Source organism: Vicia villosa, linkage group LG4, assembly GCF_029867415.1.
Source record: "Vicia villosa cultivar HV-30 ecotype Madison, WI linkage group LG4, Vvil1.0, whole genome shotgun sequence".
NCBI lineage: Eukaryota > Viridiplantae > Streptophyta > Magnoliopsida > Fabales > Fabaceae > Vicia > Vicia villosa.
This window is the reverse complement of record NC_081183.1, coordinates 30,180,283-30,204,637: the sequence shown is the minus strand read 5'-3', so window position 1 is coordinate 30,204,637 and position 24,355 is coordinate 30,180,283. Positions and strand designations below refer to the sequence as shown.

Genomic DNA, 24,355 nt, shown 5'->3' with positions numbered 1-24,355 from the left:
ATTTGAAATGTAAAAAAAATGAGTCAGATGTTATAATTTAAATGTATTGTAAAAAGTATTTTTTGTTAGTGTATTATTATTTTTCCATTTTTTCTTCGATTATATTTAATAAATTTTAACTTTTACTAATTCTTATGTTATAAATATTTTTTTTATAACAAACCATGGTGCTATGGGAAGCTTTCGAGGAAGGGGAAGACCGCCGAAAGAGGTGATCCAAATGCTGGGAACAAACTGTGGTGCTACAAGCCTACAGCGCCAGTGGTGACAACGTCGGTGAATGCAAGTGAATACGATAGTAAAGAGAAGGAGGCGGAACAGTTGGAAGGTAAAATTGCAGACAGTGAGGTGAAATTGGGGGATTCTGAAAATCCTAAAATTCAAAAACAACAAGGTGTGACGAAGAAGAATGAAGACAAAAGAAGACTATGGGTGTATGTTATCAGTGGAAATCGACGAACAACCAATGGTATGCAACTCCAATTTGTAGCTCCTAATGTTGTTGATAGGAAAATTGAAGTTGAAATTGAAGAAAAGGATGTGGAATCTGAGATTAGGTTTTGGGAAAACTCATTGATCATGTATGTGATTGGTGCAAATATGAGTATGAATGCGGTTAAAAATTACATGAGTAGATCTTGGAACTTCGTCACTCTCCCAGAGATAGACTACAATGATGAAGGATTCTTTATCCTCAAGTTCATGAATGGGGAAGATCGAGATGAAGTTATGATGAAAGGCTCATACACAATTCAGAACATGCCCATGGTTCTAATGGAATCGAGAGAAGATTTCTCTATGGCGAAGGATATGCTGCGAACGATCCCGATATGGATAAAGCTTCCAAACCTTCCTCTTCCCCTATGGGGAATGCAGAGCTTAGCAAAGATTGGAAGTGCTGTAGGAAATCCCTTGTTTACTAACGAATGCACTGTAGGAAAATTGAGGGTGAGTTATGCTCGCTTACTTGTGGAGGTTGATGTCACGTAGAAGCTGTATGAAGAGATAACTATCAAAGACCATGGAGGAAAGATTAGGAAGCAAAAGCTTGAATATGAATGGCGACCTTAGTATTGCGAGAGATGTCAAAAAGTTGGGCATGTGTGCTCAAATGGAAGGATAACTATGAGAACATGGAAGCGTAAAGACACAACCACTGCTACAGAGCAGAGTAAGACAAACAATGAGGAAAGAAAGAAAGACACAGAGGAAGATATAATAGCAAGAGAGCCAAAGAATAAGGAGGTTGAGGCAGCTACCAATGAGATGACAACTGATATTGATAAAGGAAAGTGGACTGAGGTGCGAAGGAAAAGAGAAGAAGGCAAGAAGAGGGGCATGGACTGTCCAGGTAACAATTTGTTTTGCTTAAATGGATTTGAGACTTTAGATGTTTTGAATGACCCTAAACTCACCCTTGTGGGTGTCACATGTTTATAGCTATTCTTGTTGAAACTAGAGTAAAACAAAGAAAAAAAGATAAAGTTAGGAATGTGTTTGGGAATAGTTGGAGTTACCTGGATAACTACATTGACCATGATAATGGGAGAGTGTGGATTCTTTGGAACAAGAATACAGTGGACATAAAAAGATGCCTTAGTACGAATCAAATGATTCATTGTGGTGTATATGATGTAGGGGAAAGTTCAAACAATGGTTAACTGTTGTGTATGCATCAAACAAACTTGAAAAAAAGGAGGATTTTGTGGCAAGATGTTGAGAAGATTGATAATGTTCAAAAGGGGCCTTGGTGTATCATAGGGGACTTCAATAATGTGTTAAGCATAGCTGACAGATTGGTGGTAAACCAGTTCAGGAAAGAGAATACACAGATTTGAAAAATATGATGATTCAATGTGGGCTGGGTGAGATGGATAGGAAAGGTGACAGATATACATGGTTTAATAAGCACACTCAAGGGACTATCTACTCATGTATTGATAGGGCAATTTCTAACAGGGATTGGTACCATCAGATGAATGGAGAGGTTCATGTGCTTGAACCTAGCATTTCTGACCATGCTATGCTTTGTGTAAAAAATGAGGTGCAGCAAAGGAAAGGAAAGGGTATGCTCAAGTTTATAATCAAAGTTACAGAGATGGATGATTACAAGTCTCAGATTGATAGCAATTGGAGTAGGGATCCTAAACACATCCTTATAAGTTGATGAAAATGAAGCCAGTTATCAGAAATCTTAGTAAACCTTTCAAAGGGATTCAAAGACGGATTGATAAGACTAGAGCAGACCTCCAGGAAATCCAGCTTCACATTGTGAATGATAAGCACAATGAGAATCTGACTAGGAGGGAAAAGCAGCTGACTGAAAAACTCTTGGAGTTGAATACTACTGAGGAGCATATAATGAGGCAAAGAGAAAAAGTTAAGTGGATTAGACTTGGGGACGGAAACAACGCATATTTCCATGCAAGTGTCAAGAGCTAGCAGAGCCAGGTGCATATTCACAAATTATGCAGAGATGATGGAACTGTTGTGACCAACCATGAGGACATCACTAATGAAATTATGCAGTTCTATGGGAAACTTATGGGGAAGGTTAAGAGCAATTTGGAAGCTGTCATACCCCAAAATTTTCCCTCCCATATTCCACCTACAATGATTCAAAATTCAAGATCCAGTCCCAAAGATTACTCATTCAAAAGTCCAGATGATCCACAGTCAACTGGTTTGACCTAAAAGTCAACCGTAATCAGAGCATAGTCAAAGCCTCCCAAGTTTGGTCAACATCAAGTATGTGAAGCATAATCATCATTTGATCAAAGATTGATCATGATTCCATTAATAGAAACTCAGAGATGAACGAATACAAAAAGGTTCAAATTAGGGTTTCTTAGGAGAAAGTCAACCCAACTTTGACTGGGCATAACTTTCACATGGAGCATCAAAAATTCCCCACTCAAAGCCTATTTTGAAGGAAATTGGATTCTCTACAACTTTGTCTCTCACAAGCCAGGGCTAGAAATGCTTCATTTGAGAGGTACAAAGCAAAAGATTACAGGTCATTCTCAGGCATCCTTCAAAAAACAGTTTTTTGTCCAAGAGGACATGATCAAGATAAAATCCCCAAATGGAAAATATGTTCCAAAGTGGCTTATAGAGGACCTCTTGAGGTTTCTAAAAAGTATTAGATCTCCCTCATAGCTTAAAAATTGAGTGAGATATGCTTGATCAAAGTTAAGGTGATTTTGGAGGGCCAAACATGAAAAAGGAGGGTTCAAATTGAGAAATCTTGCAAATGGGCCTATGTTTTTATGGTACAAACTTGATCCACAAGCCATTAGCTTGTCCAAAACAAAAGGGCACGAAATTTAGCATATTAATTGATTTAATATATTTTTTTATTTCATTTTATGATTTAATTAAGTATGAAAAATTAAATATTATGATAAAATATTCATATAGGCCAATTTCAATCAATATTAATGGCAAAATATGATATAATTTCGTGACAAACCAAATGAGAAAAGATTGATACATAATCTTGGCAAAAAAAAGAAACTTCTTATTCAAGAAATAAAAAAACAATTTCTCAAAGAAGCAAGATTGGATTCTAGTGGAGTTTTGGACCAAACTTTAACCTAATTCTACTCTACTATAAGTACATAACCTAAAGCATAGGATTAGGGGACGAATTTCTGAAGGGAGGCACACTTGCAAGAACAAAAAAAAAAACACCAAAGAACTCAAAATCGTTTTCAAAGAATTCGTGAATGTCAACAAGAATTAAAGGTTTCACAAGCTTCTTCAGGTGGTTTGGAACGTGTCTGGATATTAGCATAGCATCAACAACCCCAGAATTGTCTCCGATTTGTCAAAGTAAGTCATTCTGAAACGTGGATCGATTAGCATGATATAGGCATCTCCATGATGATTTAATTGCATGATTTGCTTTGATTGATTGTTGTGATTATTTCTGGAATGTTAATTGGATGGTTGTGCGTGTATACGCGATCCGCCATTGAAGGCTGAATCAAGCTCTAGGGTTTCAATTTGGGGGTTTAGATTATAAGTAAAATTAGGGTCAATTGGGTGTGTGGTTAGATTCGCATGGCCCAGACGAGGAGAATGGAGAGGTCGCGAAATGTTTATGTGAAGGAGGGATCGATTCGCTATTTTTCTGGGTTCGGTTTGCTATGGTGCAATCCCTAGCTATTTCGTAGCACATCTGCAGAAGAAATACAGGTTCATTGGGGAAGATGATGGCGTGTCAACGCCTGGTTGGTCCATTTGAATTCACGCGCCTATTTTTTGGGTTAGCTGGCAACGAGTGTATATTATATCTGTTTTCCATGCTGAGAATGACTAAGCAAGTTGGTTGGTATGGTGAAGCGCGCGTTTGGTAATCCCAGGGTCCAGGGTTCGATCCCTGGCCCTCATAATATTTTTTCTAAAAATCTCTTTAGTAATCCTATGCATGCGCAAACTTAGGACGCATCATGCACTCTCAGATCTGATCCTTAGGATTTCCTCCCAGCTTAGATCCAACGTCCCAGGATGAACACCCATACCATGCACCATACAATCAGCCACACTGAATCCTATTCCCAATAAACTAAATTAATTTTAATTAATTATATGTTTTAATTAATTCTTTTTAATATATTATTTATATAATAATTATTTTTTACAAATAAATTATTATATGATATTTATATTAAAAGTTCTAATTTGTTGTTCGTGCCGATTAAATCGATTAATCGCTATGGTCAACAATAATTTTAATTAAAATGTTTATTTAATTAAAATGCAATCGAATCACATTTGGTTAAATGGTTGCAACTATTTTATTAGTTGTGATGATTAATCCTTCTTTCCTCCCAGTTTAATTTGTTATTATTTGTAATCGTATTAATCGGTTATGAGGGGTAACAATACAAGATAAAATTCATAAAAAATAATAAAATACATTAATTCATTATTAGTGATAATCGAATCAATCGATTTGAATTGGTAATGATGCAAACCCCCTAATCTCTTAACTATGGTGATCAAACCTATTGATCATTGCGGTTAATAGTGCCATATCAAATCAGGGTTGTACGCCCAAATCTTAAAACACACTAAACCACGATACTACAGTGTTTCAACACTGCGATGTTCACAACTACGATAAGGTAATTCAAAATACCTTCGAACATTCGCATTTTAAAACAACTTCAAACCATCCCAAATCAAATTCTAATCCTAAGGGCGTACAACCCTTCCCCGAACTACGTTGACTCTGATTCTCCCTAAGGAGATACGTAGGCACTTGGCGACAAGGCGAGTCCCCCTCTTTAAATTTCTAATCATATCAATACAATTCTGTTTGCCACCTTTCTTTATGAACCCTGCCATGAAACCCTGATCTTTGAAATATTAGCCTTTAGGAAAGGGTTGAGGGTGCCTAACACCGTCCCTCAACCTGATTATAATAACTTACCCTGAATCTCGTATCTGCGTAGGGTTTCCTATTCGCCCTTCAGAATAGGTGGCGACTCTAAGTTTTAATTTTTAGGCAGGTTGCTACAGAAGCCATGGACATCACTGCTCTTGGGAAAGGAAAGCAGTTGTCTGGAGACCAAAGGACAATATTTGCTTCATGCACTTTCTCAAAAATTGCTCGACTTTAGCAAGTCATAACTCTCTCCATTTTAATCCTATGAAGATTTTCTTGTACTTTTTGGAAAGCCCAAGATGTCTTCTATAACTTACTTTGAAACATTTTTTGCATTTGGAGATCTTATCTTGATGATATTGGCTTTGACAAAAAACAGCTTTTGGTGGACTTTCAAAAGGACCTGTAATTTTTTAACTCATATCTTCCGAATGAAGCCTTTTTTGCCTAGCTCTATGGGAGACAAAGTTATAGAGAATTGAATTCCCTTCAAAATGAGCTTTGGTTGGAAATTTTCTCATGAGCCATGTGAGAGTTATGGTTGGTCAAAGTTGCGTTAACTTTTCATTCAAAAACCTTAATTTAGCAACCATGAGCTTTGATGATCTTGGAGCTTTTCTGGGTGAATCATGATCAACCCTTGATCAAATGATGAACATAACCTCAAAATGTGGATGTTGACCAAAAGTAAGGAGTTTCGACTGTAAGTGGACCACATTTGACTTTCAGGTCAAACTAGTCGACTATTGATCATTTGAGCTTTTGACTAAGCAAACTTATACTGTGAGGCTTGAAACTTGGTATGAGGATTCTTTGAAGCATAAGGGAAGCCATGAAGTCCACTTGAGGTATCAGAAATCCCATTTCCCTGAAAAGAAACAAAACCTTAGTTAGAGACTTATTGCTTAGGAGAAAGATGTGTGTGCCCCATCCTTGTGTGGCCTTGAGTATCTGGAGATCATATGAGTCTGAGGAGACTACTTGAGTCAAAATATCTTGAAATATGATGGGCAAATTTTGGAGTATGACAGCTGCCCCTTTTCAATCTTCTTAAACCTGAAGAGGTAGATTGACATGTTCGCCACTCGTGATCTGGAGGTGGAAGAGGATTGAACACTAAAATACCCAAAAATTTGCGCTCGCTGAAGAGGAGAGATTCATCAAAATGAAGTAATATCTTTCAGAAGACTATCAGAAAAGGTTCCCGAATAGGGTAGGGGTTGTCATGAACAAGACTGCGCTTTAAACGAAGCTCAAAAAGAAATATTCTGACGGAGACTACCTGAAGAGGTTCCTAAAAAGGGTAGACCATTGGCTTAAAGAAGAATGTGATAAGAGACGTCTTAGATGAAGCTACCTGAACAGGTTCAAAAAAAAAGATAGAAAATTGATGTAAATAAGATTAGGCCTTAAACAAAGCTCGGGAAGAATTGTCTTAGATAAGACTAACTAAGAAGTTCCCCGGGAGGGTAAGAGATGTCATAGAAAAGATTGGATAAATATTTTATAGAATATTACCTAAAAATGTTGAGATATGTCTTAAATAAGACTAGCCTAGAAAGGATATGAAACGTTTTAGACAAGACTACCTAGAAAGGATAAAAACGTCTTAGAGAAGACTATCTAGAAAGGCTCCTAGAAAGGACGGGACATGTCTTAAACAAGACTACATAGAAGGGCTCCTAGAAAGGATAAAAAACGTCTTAGGCAAGACTACCTAAAAAGGCTCCTAGAAAGGATAAGAGACGTCTTAAAGAAGACTACCTAGAAAGGCTCCTAGAAAGGATAAGAAACATCTTAAAGAAGACTACCTAGAAAGGATCATAGAAAGGAAAAGAAACGTCTTAGAGAAGACCACCTAGAAAGGCTCCTAGAAAGGATGAGAAAATGGGAAATGTCTTAAAGAAGACTACTTGAAGAGGTTCCTAGAAAGGATGAGCAATGGGAAATGTCTTGAAGAAGATTACCTGAAGAGGTTCCTAGAAAGCATGAGAAGTTCTTTGATTGTTTCTGAATTATCTCTGAAGTATAACCCAAAAATAAGCATCAAGATTGTACTTGTATATTGGCTGAGTGTTAAGATTAAATCGTTGATACCATCGTCTTTGCACCATATTTGGATGATAAAGTTCTTTTGATTCAATCGTCTTTTGATAGTTCTTTTGATACAATTGAGAATATTGTATATTATGTATGTTTTATGAATGATGCAGGGATGAAATATATAGTCAAAGCACATCGGTAACTCTGTATAGAAACTGCTGGTTGAGAAAATAAATCTTTGCATGCTGCTGGAGATAATGACAATGGGATTGAGAATTCTCGTCTTCCATTCGAAGATATCCAGCTGAGGATTTTTGATCTCCTCTTGGGAATGAAAGTAACTTGAGTGATCTGATCCTGATGTATCCTGATTGGGAACAAGAGAGAAGAATAATCTTCTGATGTACTATCTGACCAAGTTTCAACTGCGAGTGTCAACATTTAATGGGGATAGCAAGTCTGAACAAACCTTATTGGAGAAGAAGATTGTGTCGGAGAACCGGAAGTGTTGGAGATGTAAACTCCGTTGGGGAACCACATCTTTGTTGGGAAGAGACTATTTGAAGATAACTTCTCGAGGATTGCTATGTGGGGATTGTCGCTACCGCGAAAAATGGATCAGAGTCGCCACTAATATATTTATCCCATAAGGGAAAGGAATACCAGATAACCTAACTTAGAATAAGAACAAGGTCTTTCGACCAGAGAACAGGGTACGGGAGTCGGTTACGCACGGGGAAGGTGTTAGCACCCCTCACGCCCATCGTACTCGATGGTATCCACCTATGTTTGTTTCTATCTAAAGGGTGTCTAATGTCTAAAACCTAAATGCGAATGAATGCAAAAGAAATACGGGGAAAAGAAGGAATTATTTACAAGTGTGCCCGCTTAGGCCCCGTGACCTAATGCCTACGTATCCTTTTCAGGAATCAGAGCGACCGTAGTTCGGCTCAATAGTTTTCATTTGTTTTGTGTTTTTTAGTTGAACAGCGGTTAAGATCAGAATCCATGATGCTCGACCTTTGGAGACTTATACGCCTATTCTGGAAAGGACTTAACATGTTCTTAGCAGCAGAATGAACTTTGGTTTGTGTCTTTTATTGTAATTCCACAATGACAAAACCCACTACAAGGCTTCGCATCACTTCCTTACTTTGTTTTAAGTCTGAGCCTTTATTAAGTGTTTTATGTATTTTTTGGTTGGTGTTTTTTAAGGGAATCTATTTGTGACTTAGATCATACCAAAAAAGGAGTTTTTTATTGAATATTTAGAGAATGCACATCGAGGCCTACGCCACAATCGTTTCTCTAAATGGGGGTTAAGAAATACACTGAGGCCTACGCCTCAATCATTTCTCTTCCGCTAAGTAGGAAAGAACATACATCGGGGCCTACGCCCCAATCATTTCTTTCCTACTACGAAAAAAAAGTAACGGTATGATCCATATCAGTATTTATTAAGTTTTTTAATGTTGAAAAAAAGAAAAAGAAATGAGAAAGGGGAACTAACCTATTTTCTAATCTAATAGTTATTCTAATTCCTATTTGAGATCTAAACTAAAATCTAAGGGAAAGTTCACTAAGAAGAGAGTTGTTTAAGTAGACTAAAGTCAACTTTAACAACTAGGGGTATTTTAGACATTTCACAAGGTATCGAAAATATTCACAAAAACAAGAATTAAAATCTAAAGTAAAAAATGAAAATATTCACAAGAAATTTTTTGTATTTTTATTCATGTTCAAAACTATTTTCAAGAATTAAAGCTAAAACTATGTATTTATTATTATGGTGAACCACTCAAAAATTAACGGAAAATATAACCAAACAATTAAAGTAAATCCTAAAACAAAATCTATGAATTACAATTAATTAGAAAATACTTTTTATCATTTTTATTCATTTTATTGGAGAAAAGAGGATTTAACAAACAAAAACAAAAGAAAGCTAATTTTTATCATTTCCATAAAATCTGCCGAACAGGGGGGTATATTAGCAATCAGGTATTGAACTGAATTCTTTTTGAAGCGCCTTTTGGGCCTAAACCTGTGGGTGTGGAAAGTAACAGTGTCAGTACCACCGGTCCATTCGGATTTGCACGTAGAACACGAATCCGGCATTAATTTTCTCTAATTTTATTTCTATCATGTAAACTGAGCACAAAATTGTAAACCCTAACATTCAAGAGATCCACTAATACACACAGAAATAGTAGCAAAACACTCAGATGCTCGGGTTGAATTCAAGAACCAGCTTTAAGCCCATGGAAATCCATGTATAAACCATAAAATCACAAGACTAGATTCACATACAAGATGCAGCATACAACACCGAAAACATGTGAGCCTAATGCTCCAGCCTCCTTGGTGTGAGGAGCGCGCCATATGAAAATGCCTTAAACATATTACTAACATGCTGAGAAAAGAGAGTGAGCATTACCTGTTTGGGATATGAGAAGTTTGATGTTTGAAAATACTTGAAACGATAATCGCAAATGCACTAAAAGTGGCATGGGATTACATGTTCCGTAACTGACTGCAAGCAAGGGCTAGAACTGGGCAGGTCTTGGCTAAATTATCTTTTCCAAGTGGCTGACCTTTAAGCCTAGTATCTCATTCCATGCTTACCCAAAATCTTTGATTCTTGTGCCATTTGAAAGATAACATGACAAGGAGTAGTTTGACACCAAGTATGATCCCAATAGACATTTTTAGATCCTTAAAATTGATGTTCAAAATGACACGCCAGGTGTTTGACAAAATGCATACGCGTGACCTGGATTTCTGCCCAGCTTGCCATTGCAGTGGTGACTTGACGAGGGCATGAGTTTAAGGCTTCATAAGTGATTCAATACACACTCAATTTGGTTTCTTCTTGTTTCAATGGATAGAGGGTATGACAAATAGTGGAAAGGCCTCAATAATGCTTTCAAAAGATCTTTAGAATTCCCTAAAACTCAATTTGAAAATGGCGCACCACGTGTTTGATCAAATGCGTCACGCTACCCAGAATTTTGCCTTGCCATTATGACTTGATTCAAAAGAAAAACCTCAACTTCATATCTTAATAACTCTTCAACCAAACATCAAATGGAAAAGTGTCCAACTACAAAGTTGTTCTACTCTATGAGGGGAACAACTTTGATGTTGGAAATTTGTCCAAAAAAAGTATTTTGCCACGTGTAAATCAGTGTTAAAGTGGACTGCTCACCCAATGTCAAAAGCTTCAAAAAAATTTATAAGTGTTGGAATCTTCTCATTTCTTTGGAAATTTTGTCAAACTCTCGATTTTATCTATTTCTATGACTTTTCTCGACTGATTCTCCACCAACACTCAAAATTGAGCAGTTGACTTTGACTTTGATCAAAAAGTCAACTTTTTCCTGATTTTTCGGATTCTAGCTGAATTTCCCGATTAATCAGTTTCTGAACCAATTCTCAATCAATCTTCAACCAAAGAAGCTCCAATGAACATTTCTTCTAGGCAACCACATTTCACACTCAAAATCACCTCCTGATTAAATTTTGACCAAAAAGTCATCAGGGTTGACTTTGGTCAAAAACCCTAATTCGAAAATCCTAATGAACCTGAGGTTTGTATCTTTTAACCAGAGCTTTGACTTGGAGAGAATGAAACCCTGATTTTAGGAGTATGTCAATGGAAATGATGCCATACAATCAGACTTCAAATCCTCTCTTATTTTTGATCAGGAATTTCTTCTGCAGAAGCTCTTTTCTTATCAATTCTGGATAATAACCATGATATGGATGAATGTAATGGATAAATGGCCTAGTTGAGGTATGCACATGAATGTAAGGTGAAGGCCAATTGGGGAATAAATAAGTGGGCAAATTTTGGGGTGCAACAGGGATATATTGTGAAAACTGCTTTGTGGGGAATATTCACGGAGATTTCAACTTTTCATTGACCCATGTCTTTGAGTACTTGCTGTTGGAAAACACTTTTTAACCACATATGGTCCTTTTCCTGTGGGAGTCTACCTTCCCCTAGGGTCAGTAGCCTGGTATACCTGATGCTTGAAATGATTGGAACTTCGAATGAGAGACTGATACTGACACCATCTGATACTAGTAGCTAAATAGCTTTGGCTGATATTTGTGACTAATGCAACATGCCCCCAGTGATGGACTAGCCTTTATGGTTGTTCAGTGCTTTTGAGAGATTCTCTGAATCACGACCAGATTGCCCCTGGTAGATGGGATAATAATATGCCATGCCTCTTGTATACACAAGCCTTTAGCCAACTAAAATAGGCGTACGAGATGTTTCTGCTTTTCGAAGCAACTTTATCCGTTGGGAGGACTTTTAGTCATTAGTCATATCTCATGCAGATTCTCCTTGATGCCAAACATTTGAAATTATGTAGACAAAATTGTTTTATAATGACACTAATAAAAATGCGATGCACATGTCCATCTTAAAGTTTAAAATTTTTTTAAAACAAAAGATGTAAGAAAGTGATATTTGTAAAAACGTGATATCAACTCGGGATTTATGGCAAACCTTAAGGAGTCAGGATACCTTTTTGTAACAGTACGCTTTCAAACTAACCATGCTTCAGTTAGGACTTTTAAGGGTTCTAACGTGGCCTGGTTCACGGTTTTAGAAAAAAAGATAATGGCTTGAAGTATATTTGTACCCAACCCAATATTCGTGATGTTCTTCGGTCCTATGCGCAGTTAACCTTGCGTTTAAGTCCTAGCAGAGTTTAAAGTTGTAACAATGACATTGGTGATGGTTCAAAAACCTAAAGCTTGTTTAAAAGGTAGTCATCTTTCTCCCTTTTTTTCCGTAATATTCTTTTTTTGTTGAGGGTTTGTAGTGACCTCTTTTTAACTTTGGTTATCCCTAACTTTTGTCTGAATTGTTTATTTTGAGGTTACAGTCAGCGGGATGTCTCGATTTTTGGTAAGTCTCCTTCATAGGTTCTGACTTAACAGTTTTTTCCTTTTGATAGATACTGACTACCTGATTTAATGATTACAGGAACTCATCTCTAATTGTGTAAAAGAAACACTGACATAACTAAGTTAACTGAGTAACTACCCTGCCCTAGGTTATGATTAAGGGTTTTAATCTGTACAAGAAGGAAAACTTCTACACCTTAGGTTCAAAGAGGTTGACTAGGGATGAACATACTTATATCTCCACTGTTTAGGAATTGAAACAATGCATGTAAATCGTCAGCACAGTCTGTTTAAAAGCACAGTCTATTGCATTAGACTTTCTGAGGCTCATCTAGATGGCCGAATTCAATGATCCCTTCATCAATCAAGTCTTGAATTTTATGCTTCAACAGCCCACAATCCTCTGCATCATGACCAGGACTGTTTGAATAATAAGCACATCTTGCATTATGCTTGTACCCAGGAACGAGGTTAGCTAGAGCTGAGTATGGAGGCAAAAGAGTTATTAGACTCGGGTCGAGAAGTTGTTGCAAAGCTTGAGATAGCGGCATGTGCAACGGGGTAAATGGCCTTTTAGGTTTGTATTTCCAAGTACGTTGGCCACCCTGTTGTTTACGCTGATCTTTCTGTTGCTGTTACGCTGGCCCTTGACTAGAGACCAAGACTGCTCCAACAGTGTTGGATTCATTCTTCCCATTGTATGGCTTTTTTACAGGACCGGAAGATGTAGCCACCTGAATTTTTCCGCTTCGGATACCACTTTCAACATATTCCCCAGTCAATATGAGGTCGGTGAAAACATATGAGGAGCTTCTAAGTAGATGGCTGTAGAAAGGACTAGTCAGTGTACTCATGAACATGTCAACTATCTCTCGGTCAGCCAAAGGAGGTTGGACTCTGCCTGCCAGATCTCTCCATTTCTGGGCGTACTCCTTGAAGCTTTCACTAGAACCCATAGTCATGCTCTGCAGTTGCATAGAAGTTGGCGCGAGGTCAACGTTATACTGATATTGCTTGTAGAAAGCAGCGGCCAAATCTTCCAAGGTATGAATGTTGGTACCTTCAAGTTGATAGTGTATTAACCTGCCCTAAAAATTAAAATTTAGAGTCGCCACCTATTCTACCAGGGCGAATAGGAAACCCTACGAAGTTTAGAGAATTCTGGGTAAGTTATTATATTCAGGTCAAAGGAAGGTGTTAGGCACCCTTAACCCTTTCTTGAGGTTTTAAGTTTAAGGCAAAGGTTGTGGATAAAAATATTAAGGCAAAGTTTATGCTTTCAAGGGTGAATGGTAAAATTCGAACCTAATTAGAATTTTGGGGAAGGGGATTCGCCTTGGTTATCCAAGTGCCTACGTACCTCCTTATGGAGGATCAGAGTCTACGTAGTTCGAGGCAGGGTTGTACGCCTTAGAATTAATATGAGGTTGTTTGAAGGTATTTTGAGTTACCTTATCGCAGTTTTGAAAATCCGTAATTTGTAATTTTGTAAAAAGAAATTGTATTTTAAGATGGCGTACAACCCTAATTATAATATGTTCCATTAACCGCGATGATCAATAGGTTTGATCACCATAATTAACAAACTAAATAAAGAATTGCTAATTATTCTAATTGATTGGTTCGATTATCATCATTAGCAAATAAATGTGTTTTAATAGATTATTGTTTTGGGAATTGAATTATTTTGTTATTAACCATCGCAACCAATTAGTTTGATTAAAACGATTAATAAGTTAATGAAGGATTTTAATTATCGTTAATTATCGTAATCAATAGGTTTGATTAAAACAAATAACGAATTTATGAAGATTACTAATCATCGTAATTAATTGAATCGGTTAAAACCTTTTAGCAAATAAACCTATTTGAATTAGATTTTTTAATTAATTAAATAATCGATTATTAACCATCGCGACCGATTAATTCGACCGAAACGAATAATAAATAAAATCTTAATATTTATTATATTATTAATTTAATTTTTAGTAATCAAGATTTTAATTGTATAATTATATAAAATAATTAAATTCAATGCAAACAAAATTCAATGGAGATGCATGAATTATCGTAATCGAGTTCAATTTTAAAGAGACTTACCTTGGCCTATATGGAGATGATTCTGGGGGTGTTGGTGTAGTGCAACAATCCAGATAGTTTCAAGATGATCCAAGGAACGTTTTGTCAGCTTAAGATCCTTTTGAAACGCCTTAATTCTTCAAAACCGATTTCAAGTTCTTGATGAATTTTTGCTTCTTGAATATGGCTCCTTTTCCAGAAATTCGTCCCCTAATGCGTTGCTCTAGGTTCTATATTTATAGTGGAACAAATTAGGTTAAAGAATTGAATCAAATATCCATGATTTATGAAATTGAAACTTTGATTGAAATTTGAATTTATTCTTTCCAAATTTGATCAATATTGCTCCTTCTCTTTCCAATCTTTTTATGCACGAAATTATATTGTAATATTGTGTAATTGCTGATTGAAATTGATCTTTATGATGTCTTCAATCAAATATTTGACTTTCCACTTGATTTATAAGACTTTAATTACCATTTAAATGAATAAAAACCATATAAAAATAAAATAAAACCTAATAATTTGTGGAAAATGAATTTGGTGACTTGGATAACTCGTGGATCAAGATTAGATCTTAAAAAGTTAGGCCCACTTGCAAGAAAATCCAATTTGAACTACTTTTGTTTCACATTTTGCCATCAAAATTGTCCATCTTTGACAAGGCATATCTCCCTCAATTTTTAAGATATGGAAGAGGTCTAGGACTTTTTGGAAACCTCAAGGTGTCCTCTATAAGCCACTTTGGAGTCTTTTTTCCATTTGAAGATTTTATCCTGATGATATGGCCTTTGACAAAAAACTGCTTTTGGTTGACTTTTGAAAAGGACCTGTAATCTTTTGTACCATATATCTCAAATGAAGTAATTCTGGCCTTGGCATGTGAGAGACAAAGTTGAAGAGAATCCAATTTCCCTCAGAATAGGATTTGGTTGGGAAACTTTTGATACTCCATGTGAAAGTTATGGCCAGTCAAAGTTCAGTTGACTTTTTAGACCAAAAACCCTAATTTAGCAACTTTGAATCTTGTTGATTTTGAAGCTTTCCTTGATAAATCATGATCAACCTTTGATCAAATGATGAATGATACTTTAAAATAAGGATGTTGACCAAAAATCATGAATTTTGACTGCCCTTTGACCATAGTTGACTTTTTAGGTCAAATTAGCCGACTGTTGACTATCTAAGCAATTGAAAGAGCGGCCTTTGGAATTGAGGCTTGAATTTTGACAGGGAGATAGTTTGAAACCTAATGAGCCATATGAAATCCCTTGGAGACCTTTATTCATCAATTTCCCTAAGAGAATGCAAAACCCTAGTTCAGGAGATCTTTGATTAAGAGAGTGTGCCTTGAGTTAACCATTGATTCTGACAAGCGTACCTGTATAAAAGGAATTACCTGCCATGGTTCTGACAAGCGTACCTGCATAAAAGATTTACTGGTTAGAAATCAATAGAGCGAGAGTTTGAGATATTTAACCAGATAGTGGACACTTGACATTAGTTTTAAGGACAACGAGAGCGTATTAAAACTAATTAGATTTTTATTCATTTTCAAAAAGTGTTTTTAAACTCAGTGGGTCAACGAGAGCGTACGTTAGGGATTACTAGCATAATCTAAGTCAATAGAGAGAGAGAGTTTGAGATAAGGGTTTTTAAAATGAATAACTAGTAAGAGACCCGTGCTCCCGCACGGGTAAATCAAATCTTAAGATGAATAATGTATTACAAACGCAAAGAAAAAGTTTAAAAATTCGAATAAGAAATGTTAATTTAAGATTAACAAAACATAATATAGATGAAATGAATCTATATATAGTAGTTATGCAAAAAAAAAAAACATGGAAATGCAATAGTCATTCGTATGTTAGGTAATTAGATAAGGTTAGGTTGATGGTGATATACAATCATTATTATTATAAAATCACTAATAACTTAAAATATTTAAAAAATATATATTTATCAAATCACCCAACATGATAAATTTAATATGTCTAATAAATATAAATATTTACAAATATGACTAATAACTATAGATATGTCCAAGTATCACTAATGATTATAAATATTTATAATATTTTGTTATTTAAATAAAAAATGTATTGTGGTGATAGTGTCCCGTGAAAATAATGAGTTTATGCTAATTATAAATATTTAAAATATTTTGTTGATTAAAATAAAATAGGTATTGTAGTGATAATGTCCCGTAAAAACTTCTTAGATGAATAATTTTCCATTTTAATTGATATATAATTCATTTAAATGTAATTATAAAATATGAAATAATAAATCTTATTGTATAATACAATTTTAGATATATATTAAGAGTGGTATTAAGAGTGGTACACAATAATCACATCAAATGAATTTCTTATAAATTGTTTCTAAATATTAGAATAGTTAAAGTTAACGAATCATAAAAATTAGTCAATGAAAGAGTAATCCACATCATGAATATTAGATTATGTTTATCTATGAAGAAATAGTACAACACATGAACATGAGTATGAAATAACCAAACAATATTAAAATTTAAATTACATTATCCATTTGGCATGTTTAATATAAGAAAATCACATATGTACGGTCTCTATTGCATGTCCAAAGTTTAACCTGGTTAATTTGCTTCCGGTAAGAGTAACTTTTTAACCTCAACACTATAAATTGGTATGCAAGTAGCTAGCTTAGAATAAATAAATAATAAAAAATCATAGACTACAATCTTCTCTTTTTCTTGGCTAAGACACCAAACAAATCAGTTGACTCTATGATGAGATCTTTTCTTTTTCTAATAATTCACATCTAACACTAACAATACCTTTAAAGACATTTCCATCAATCTCTTTGACTTCACACCAACAGTTTATATAAGTCTTTACAGTAAACAACACTTAGCATCCAAATATTAATAATTACTTTTCGCAAAGCAACATATGTTTCTTTTGACTTTAAAAGCACACTTTGGAAAAACAATCATTCAGTCATAAGTTGATAGTTTTTTGCAGGCATAGTAAAGTTGTTCTGTTTAAATATAAACCCATCTACTATAAGTGTAATTTAATCTTGTAATTGCAAATCATGATTATACTTATGAAAATGATTTTACTTATCAAAGCTAGAATAGTATCATGACTTACGAACTATTCATGCATGTTATGTGTTGTATTACAGTCAGAAACACAGAACATAAATCGCAATCCATTGAGATAGCTTTGTCCACATCGTCTTTATTTCTTCATATAAAACCGCCTCTCAAAGATTCTAATGCATCTATTAGATTTTTCAAAAGAATGATTCCCTCAAAGAAGGAAACAATTACAAATGCAGCTTACATCGGCTGAAACAGAAAGAATTGCTTCCTGTGGCATCTTGGTTTCAACTTCAGCACTAATATTTGCCATGGTGAAAAAGGAGGAGTTTGCTAAAAGAATAGATGCAACATAGTATCAAACTTCAAGTTAAGAACATAATAGAAAGAGAGATAGATGAGCATATGTATATGATTCAAGTTGTAATAGGTTTTACCATTTATTAAACCCAAATTATCTTTGTTAACAAAGCGAGCATATCATTCAGCTCATGGATCAGATATATTTTGCAGACACAAATCATATCCCAGTGAAAAACACAACAATAAAAATAATCCTATTACCCTATTATAGATCAAAATAATCTGAATGACAATAAAAATAATAAAAATAATTAGTTTGAATGTGCAAAGAAAACCTACCTTTAAGAGCAAAACAATTAGTGTCAATATGAATGAATGAGCTATATCTTCAATATATGAAGGAAAATTATCAGGAAGGTTGGCCTGAATCCAAAAAGGAAGAAATAAGCTATCCCATTTCATATTCACTTGTCTGCCTATAACATATGGTTACTAAATTCTAGTTTATTGATGTCAACAGTTTTCTCCATCTACAAACATGAATGCTCAGTGAAATGTGGCAATAAGCTAAATTTGTATTTGGACATACATAATCCAAACTACCTTTTGAAAAGCTTCGCAGTGTAAGAGGCCACAAATAGATAGTAAGCCAACTCTGAAAACTCTCTTTCAGTGTCAGTAGGTCAAGCCAGTGATCAAAGCTGACAAGCTTTATCACTGTCTAGTTAACTCTGAATCCTGTCAAATTCCCAACAATATCAGATAAAGCCTGTTGAACAAAAGAAGAAAATGGAAATATGAATAATAGACAGGTTTCTTATCATAAAAGCCATGATATAAGAAAAGCGGTAAAAAAAATCAAGATTAGAAGTTGTGAATTCCTCAAGAGCAAAGATACAAAAACAATACCCAATGGATTTAAGCAACAACACAATATAGTCTTTCCACATTTCATGCATTGGCTTGAAAATATCAAATCTGTAATCAAAATGAATGGTGGTTAGGGAATAAAAATAAATATCACTTGTTCATAGATTGAATCTAAGAGCTCCCAAATGAATGAAAATTACTCACAACAATGTATTGCCTCAAACTGCAGGGCTATAGCAGTAATGGTAAGGAACAACAAATTCATCAAGAATAGAAGTTGAGACTTTAAACTTACTAATGGAACTCAATGATCCTTGTTTTTTATGTTATTTCATGGCAAATGCTTCTTAGAACGTTTTGAATGAATTTGCAAAGCTCTAGTTTGAGAAGGTGAAGAAGAATCCAGTAGTCGATTTCCATACTTCTAGATCCTTAGATCGCTTGAATCCTAAAAGGCATTGCTTTTTTGAATGACACAATTACACCATGCTCCAGACATCTTATCAGTGTACCAACCTAAACAAATTAACTGAACCACTAAAGCCGACAATAATAACCTATAAAAAACCAATACATCCAAACTCAATTACCTTTTCCAGACCAATTACTACTACGGCTGCGGCAGATCAAACAACACTATGACTTTGATATCCTGAAAAAATTCCTCGAAATGCTGACAGTATGTCCACTATAACAAAACTCGTCAACCTTTTCCTAATCCCTCCTGACTTTGTTGAGAACTGAAATCGCTTCCCTTCCACGTCGACCACCGAATCAATACTTGAAGCTAAAGGACAGACAAAATCTATACATGTCCAGGGCATTGATATAGCAAGAATCTCCCTTAAATAATTGTTGATTGTTCTGAAAACATAATGTTACAAAAGATAAGAAACAATTAACAGAGACAATATAACCATTAGAATGAAAGCAAAATGAGAGCAAGAACAATAAGGCAAGAACAATAAAAGCATAACCAAAATGACAACAATTAACCTGACATTCATAACCAATAATGGTCATGAAAGAAAAGTGATAGGAAGAACCGAAGGCATAAAAATATGGCCATTAACCTGACATTCAGAATACTTTAGTAGAAAGTCATGGTAGCAAAAAGTGCTGGAAACACAATTTCTGAAAATAGGCATATTAGTGTCAAGAAAAGGAAAACAGAACATTGAAATTAAAAGAAAAATTATTTAATGAAAATAGGCATAATATAAACATTAAAATGATAGCAATTAAACCGAAAGTCATTAAAACATGTTAGTGAAAGCAAAATTTAAGAGAAAAATCAAGACAAGAAACAAAAAGTCATTAAACCGATAGCCACTAAAAAATGGTCTTGAAAGCAACTTTTTAGCAAGAATAATGAAACCATTAAGTCACAAAAAATTAAGCTTACCGTGTTAGAGATTGAAAATAGATTTTGAAACTGTCAGATGAGCGATTTCTGCACAAAAAGTGAAATTTAAATTTTGAAAAAACGAATAAGAAAGATGGGGAAATGATGCCCGTTCTTACAGAATCGGTTGGAGATGGAGAAACGGTATTACAGTAGGGTTTGACTGACATTGTTTTCACATCTATGACGTGCACGAATGATTTACTACAATATTCAAGATAAACAGGAGATTAAGAAAAACAAAAATCAAGCCATATAAGCCACTTCTATGTATGTAGAGGAAATTGATAGACAGTATGCTCATCATGTACAAAAACTGACGAAACATTAAAGAATATAATTCCATAAATTTATAATAAAGTTCTTAAAATATCACAAAACTTAAACTACATAAAGGGGTTCTGCCATTAAAACTGTAAATAGCTCAGCAAATATGAAACTTTTACAACCTACAACATAAGAAAAATAAATTAACAACCTTTTAGTTGTTAGAACAAGATTTGTTCTGATCAATATTCTTAGTTTTAATGATAACAAGGATATGAATTTTGTGTGAGATAATGTGGTACTCTAATACATTGCAATTTCCCTTTCAGGAAATATATAAAGAGTATGCACAAATCAGCGCTCAGAAGCTCTGTCTTAGAAGGTTCAGCATGCAACATCAGAACATGGTCTGGCAAGACATCAGAAGATGGTCAAAGCAGAATTAGAACATGGGTCTATGGAAGCATCAGAAGTACTTGAGATCAGAAGCAGAAGCACTGAAGTTCTCATGGTATCACGCTCAGAAGCACTTCAAGGTCAGAAGACAAGAAGATGTTATGCACCAAGCTGTTTGACTCTGATGATATTCAAACGCTGTATACACAAACATCAGATCAGAAGAAAGTACAGGTGGCAGGCTACGCTGACTGACAAAAGGAACGTTGGAAGATATTAAAGGCAACGTCAGTAGACACAGCGTGAACAAGGCTCGAGGTAGTTGACAAAAGCGTGAAACATTAAATGCAATGCTGTACGGAATACGCAAAGCATTAAATGCTCCCAACGGTCATCTTCTCAAGTGCCTATAAATATGAAGTTCTGATGAGAAGCAAGGTTAACAATTCTGAAAGAACTTACTCTGAAAAACTTGCTGAAACGCTGTTCAACTCAAAGCTCAGAAACTTCATCTTCATCAAAGCTCACTACATTGCTGTTGTAATATATTAGTGAGATTAAGCTTAAACGTTAAGAGAAATATCACTGTTGTGATTATAGCTTTTCAGAAGCATTTGTAATACTCTTAGAATTGATTACATTAATTTGTAAGTAACTAGAGTGATCAAGTGTTGATCAGGATACTCTAGGAAGTCTTAGCTTGTGTCTAAGCAGTTGTAATTAGAGTGATCACGTGGTGGTCAGGATACTCTAAGAAAGTCTTAGCTTGTGTCTAAGCATTTGTTCCTAGAGTGATCAGGTTGTGATCAGGATACTCTAGAAGACTTAGTCATGGGCTAAGTGGAAAACCATTGTAATCTGTTGCGATTAGTGGATTAAATGCTCAGGTGAGGTAAATCACTCCGTGGGGGTGGACTGGAGTAGTTTAGTTAACAACGAACCAGGATAAAAATAACTGTGCAAATTGTTTTTATCGTTCAAGTTTTTAGACTACACTTATTCAAACCCCCCCTTTCTAAGTGTTTTTCTATCCTTCATTAGTAACTTGAATAAGAAAACTCATATCCATGTCTCTAACAGACCTTTTCCTTTCTCTTTATATTCATTATTATGAATCGTAGATCTGCAAATTAGTGACAAACAAATTTGTAGATCTTCTTTCAAAATACAAAGTTGAAATCAGGAACAATCATAAATGAAATAAACACTTTATCCAAACCCTAAACCGGATTCAAATAACGAAAACGAAAGCGATAACTAAAATGCAAAAGAAAATCAAAATAAAAACAAATGCAAACCGATTTAAAAGGGAAAGGAGACAGTTTGTGGTGGAGATAGTCGTGCAACACCAGGAAGCACCGATGATAGTGACGAACCCGCTAGGGTTTGAAGGGAAAAAAGAAAGGGGTTGAGAGAAAATGAAAGAACTGTGGAAAGAGAGAGAAAGAGAAGCAGGTTGTAGAGAACCCGTGAAAGAGAGAGGTAGATTTAAGTTGCACCAATGGAAAATGAACATTTGGGACATCTAGTCAGAAAAGATGCTAAAGTTGAGACTTATTTTGCTAATTGCTAAAATGTCTATTTTGCAGTGCAAATATTTTTTTAGGAAACGGTACAATAGGTAGTATGGTCAATTTCTTATTAATGGGTAGATAGTAGATATTTTCTGAAAAAGGAATTCTATTAATTCTGTTATTTTCAAAAAGTGGTTTTAAATCTAATGGAATAGCGAGAGCATACATTACGAGTTAGAATCATAGTCTTATTCAACAGAGCGAGAGTTTGAGAAGAGAAATTTTATATTAACGGTTTTAATGAAGAATTTTTGTTAGATTAAAAACTAGGCCAGTGGAACTTCGGATTCCTTAAATTTGACGAATTACATACCGATATCCGCCTATTAATATTTTATCTAGGTCTAAGTCTTATTTCCCCCTAAAACATAATTAAAATATCACTAGCCTTAGCTTTACATAGTAACTTTAGATAGCGGTAGATCGATTCATAGTCCATGTGGATTCGATATCTTTTAAAACTACACGACACAACTGTGCACTTGCAGTCTTCCGACTAATAGACACATAAAGTTGCGATCTTTGTGATATCTCACCCTTTTGTTAGAATGATGCTTTATACGGCATCGTGCAGATATTCAAGAGTAGTTTCGAGATTGCGGAGTTTGGAAGAGGTTGCTCTTCATTTTATTCGAGTTGGCGTCATTGCTGTGATACGTAGCATTAGGGGGGAGGGGGGGGGGGGGGGGGGGGGAACGAACGCTTATTTATTTCGTTGTTTTTGGTGATTTGTTTGGAGTCTTATGAACTACATGTTATTTGAGTAAACATTGTTTTATGTTGGATGATGAAAATTGTTTTGACAACAAGTATGATTCTTTTCCCCTGCGTAATAAAATTGATGTTGAGGACTATGAGATTTTGCTTTAGTTCATCTCTAATTTGTGTTATATATATATATATATATATATATATATATATATATATATATATATATATATATATATATATATATATATATATATATATATATATATATATATATATATATTGAGCAGGTTTATTATGTTTTGAAAATGTGACATCCTAATTGTTTGTTAATTATTTTAAAGAATACTCTGATTTTAAATTGATATTTGTCGAAAAATTTAGAATGTCACAAAAGGAGTCGAGAATGATCACAATGGACGATAATGCTCTCTGTCAACAAATTTTAATATTGTTGTGTGTCCAAAACTATCATCAAACCATAATCTCTTGTTAAGTTTAAATAGATTTCTTATCTTCTATTTCAAAGTGTTCTTAGGTTTAATTTGTTCATCAAGAATATTCCTGTAAATATTTGAATGGTTTTTTAGTAAATTTAAAAAACTAATTCTTTAAATGATTTTTTTAATATTTTTAAAATTTGTTGAATCTATGTATATTAAAGTAAAATAAATGAAGTATTTGAAAACATTGTAGTGATTAGAATGGAGATGGAGTAACTCAATTAGTATCTAATAAGTCGAACTATAGATAGACGCAGTGAAGTTGATATTAATTTTTGTTTAAATAATTATTATACTAATAAATATAGTATACCATCGATTTAACAAATTTAGAAATTTACCAAACATGCTCACTTTCTTTTCATTTTTCTTACAGAATTACTAATTTCTCTCCTTCATGTATATAAGTGTAACTTCCGCTCTTCTTTCTCTTTCCCTTCTGCCTGTAAGCAACATGTTCAATATTCTAAGAATTTTACTTTCCTTGTCAATGGAGTAAAGTGCATAAGTTTAGTCTAGCTAGTTGTGAGAATAAAACCTTTAGTACCGAAGAAGATACGGATAAATGTCAATTAAAGTGGAGGCGTATGATTTTTTTAAGGCATATTTAGTTATCTTGTTCATAAGGCAAAGAATATATATATATATATATATATATATATATATATATATATATATATATATATATATATATATATATATATATATATATATATATATATATATATATATATATATATATATATATATATATATATATATATATATATATATATATGTTCACTTTGTATGACCATA

The 24,355-nt window shown here is 34.5% G+C and overlaps 1 long non-coding RNA gene across 6 annotated transcripts; it reads right to left on the bottom strand.

The window, feature by feature from the left end:
- Positions 1 to 17,077: 17,077 nt before the first annotated feature.
- On the bottom strand, positions 17,078 to 20,589 carry LOC131599017 (uncharacterized). 6 transcript variants are annotated; one of them, XR_009282490.1, is made up of 7 exons: positions 20,229 to 20,589; positions 20,110 to 20,157; positions 19,295 to 19,568; positions 19,000 to 19,220; positions 18,744 to 18,812; positions 18,438 to 18,572; positions 17,078 to 18,257 (listed from the first exon to the last, which is right to left on the bottom strand). It is a non-coding gene; the product is annotated as an uncharacterized LOC131599017 (long non-coding RNA). The 6 variants fall into 6 exon arrangements; XR_009282488.1 differs by having other exon boundaries at positions 20,110 to 20,589; XR_009282492.1 differs by having other exon boundaries at positions 18,909 to 19,220; positions 19,295 to 20,589.
- Between the last annotated feature and the right edge of the window lie 3,766 nt (positions 20,590 to 24,355).